At 43.2% G+C, this 2969-nt stretch overlaps 1 protein-coding gene across 2 annotated transcripts in view; it reads right to left on the bottom strand.

The window, feature by feature from the left end:
- The window catches only part of cyria (CYFIP related Rac1 interactor A), a 139757-nt gene that overhangs the window by 117610 nt on the left and 19178 nt on the right, over positions 1-2969 (bottom strand). Inside the window, exon 1 of one of the 2 annotated variants that reach the window (XM_048597447.1) lies at positions 1403-1512. The exons of the other annotated variant lie outside the window; for it this stretch is intronic. The gene's annotated coding sequence lies outside the window, so the exon portion shown is untranslated. Of the gene's footprint in view, positions 1-1402; positions 1513-2969 lie in introns of those variants that run through there. 2 annotated transcript variants of the gene reach the window in all.

Raw genomic sequence — 2969 nt, forward strand, 5'->3', positions numbered from 1 at the left:
TACCAGCAGATAGGAGAAAGGACTCACCCAATTAAGTGTCCTAAACTTTGTTTTCAGTTAATCCAATTGCAAAGTTTTAGACAAACTTGATGCCAGTTAACCTTAATGACAACTGTCTTTTAGGTCAAGTCTAATTGCTCTTCTGTCTCTTGGCCCTTTCCATGGAAATAACTCAAAGTCAAAAGTTGTATAATCTGCCAATGACTTGTACAAATCCAGCGATTTCTGGTAAAGTTGGGTTTTGTCGCATAATTCTATTTACATTGATAAACGACAGCTTTACACTGATCCCACTTTACTCATTACCTCATTATTGTTCAGTAGGCACATGTCAAAGAATTGTTTCTGGGTCTAAAAGAGGAGTCAGCAGTATCATATTTCCTTACACTCAAACTTTTTTAGTAATCCTTAATATCAAAACAAAAGGAAAGGGAAACAGAAAACTACTTCCAGATCAATTAATTTGCAATAACTTACATCTGCAGAGCGCTCAAGACAAGAGAAACAACTTAGGGTGTTTTTTCTAAGAAGGAAATTAGTCACTGAGCAAGAATCAAAAACAGGAGACCACAGTGATCCCTGAATTAGGGGTTAGAAACCAAACAGTGGGGTGGTTCCAGGTCCCAACATTCCATGCTAAATTTTATACACACACTGTAACGTTCAATACTCCAGTCAACTAAGTGCCTAGGAACCTACTAGCTGTCTATTCAGCACTGGCAAGCAGGCTCCAGACACTGGAGGGTCAATGAAAGGACCTGAGCCACTCAGTGATCAGCAGCCAAACCACCCAACTACCTGCCTTCTGTCAATGAGGAAAGTGGAAGAAGTTACATCATTACTTTGTCTCTGTTTTTAAAGAGAAAGATACAAGAATTTAGCCTTAGAAAGTAGATTGTACAGGAGAAATTGATGGGGGTTGAAAGCTGATAAATCCCCAAGACCTGAGGGTCCAAATTCCAGAGGCCATCATGGATCTGGGGGAGGGGGGTGGGGGGAAGGGTGATCATTTCCTTCTTGTGAAAAATTGCTCCACCCTCTACCTCCTCCTCACAGCTTTGTACAGATGTGGCCAGATCAACATGAGCTGCCTGCACTACTGACTGGAAATTCCAGTTGGAGCAGGAATAGGACAATTCATGAGAATTGACCTTCTGGTACAGAAGCAGCATGGAGGCCAGAGGCGCCAAATTGTGTTTCCTTCAATCAAGACCCTGACTCTTTTTAAAAATTCACTAGTTAGACCAAAATTTTATTCTTTAGCACTTAAATGTGGGGCAGGCTTATTCAGTAGCAACTCTGCACTCACCAACTACGAAATCTGTCAGACTGTACTGCAATCAGCTAACAGTTGATCGGCAAACCCCTTGTTAAATCACAGACCTTGATGTTAAAGTCTCACCTCAACAGAAGCTGCTGGTCAATAATGGGCTAGCAACTTTCAGGTCACTGGAGGCCTGGACTTCAGGGCATATAACAGTAAGAAGGTCATCTTTTTCTTTCAAGTCTTGCAGAGTGCAAACTGCAAGGACATGAAAACTGGAGTGGAGGGGAGGAGTTGGTGGTGGAGGTGTTCGTAGTAGGAACCTGAAGACAAAGGAAGGGAAGCAGCATTCAGCTGCCACCTTCTTATCTCCAATCACTCCCCCTGATTAGCTCCAGAATAGGGTACATTGAGGACATTCTGTCCCAGCAGGAGATTTGCTCTCATTCCCCAGTTGATAAATTAGCCATTTTCCTCACCTGAAATAAGACAGGTAAATGGGCTGGTGAGGAGTTGAGGTAATTAAGTGGTTGCTAACTGATCACTTACGGACCTGGATTGTTGGCAAGGAAGGATTGTCCTCATTGGACTTCCATCTCAGCAATTAAGTGTTGGGAGAGAAGAAAAGGGGCAAGTATCACTCAATGGCCAATTCATCCAACTATTCTCTCTTCTTGCTAACTTTTAACCTCCAAGGAAGTGAAAATTGAACTCAAGGAGTTGGCTTTCTTAAAGGCTTTCAAATGCAGATAGAACAATCGCACATCTGGTGGGTTGGGGGCATTTAGAAAGCAAGTTTGAAAATACAGCAGTGTAGCAATTGAAAAATTAGTGCCAATGGTGAAGCAAGAGTGTGAGGATCAAAGGGTGTGTATCAGGTTTTTATATTAGCAAAGATAAAGTGCAGATAATGGCATCTGGCCAACACATACAGCTTGTCCTTCCACAGGAAACCTATGATTTGCCATCACAGATTACTGAGGCTGGGGAAGGTTTTGGATTTGAAAGATTAAAAGTCAGTTCAATGGGGCATGTGGGATCAACAGGACATGAGCAAAAGCTTGTGCTCTGCTGGGGAATTCTGAATGAATTGTTAATTTGAAGAAGACAGGGTGAGTCTCAAGGGCATTTAAGGATTCAAACTTTGCATGGTCCAAAGTTGGGTCAAAGTTTTAGCAGCAGTGTAAAATAAGCACAGCTCTAAGTGAATACTACTGCAATGGTCAAAAAGAAGCTGGCTTGTCAATGGAATGTACGTAGTGAACAAAGTTGAGCTTTGGATAAATCAGAATTTCATAACTCTACATCTGTTTATTGGCTAAAATAACAGCTAAGTTGGTTAATGAAGTCAAGACACATGGGATAAGAGATAGTAGGAACTGCAGATGCTGGAGAATCCGAGACAACAAGGTGCAGGGCTGGATGAACACAGCAGGCCAAGCAGCATCATAGGAGCAGAGAGGCTGACGTTTCGGGCCTAGACCCTTCATCAGAAAAGGGGGAGGGGAAGGGGGTTTTGAAATAAATAGGGAGAGAGTGGGAGGCGGATAGAAGAGGGATAGAGGAGAGGATAGGTGGAGAGGAAACAAACAGGTCGAAGAGGCGGGGATGGAGCCAGGAAAGGTGAGTGTAGGTAGGGAGTTAGGAAGGGGATAGGTCAGTCCAGGGAGGACGGACAGGTCAAGGGGGCAGGATGAGGTTGGTT

The sequence above is a fragment of the Rhincodon typus genome, chromosome 5, assembly GCF_021869965.1.
Source record: "Rhincodon typus isolate 14 chromosome 5, sRhiTyp1.1, whole genome shotgun sequence".
NCBI lineage: Eukaryota > Metazoa > Chordata > Chondrichthyes > Orectolobiformes > Rhincodontidae > Rhincodon > Rhincodon typus.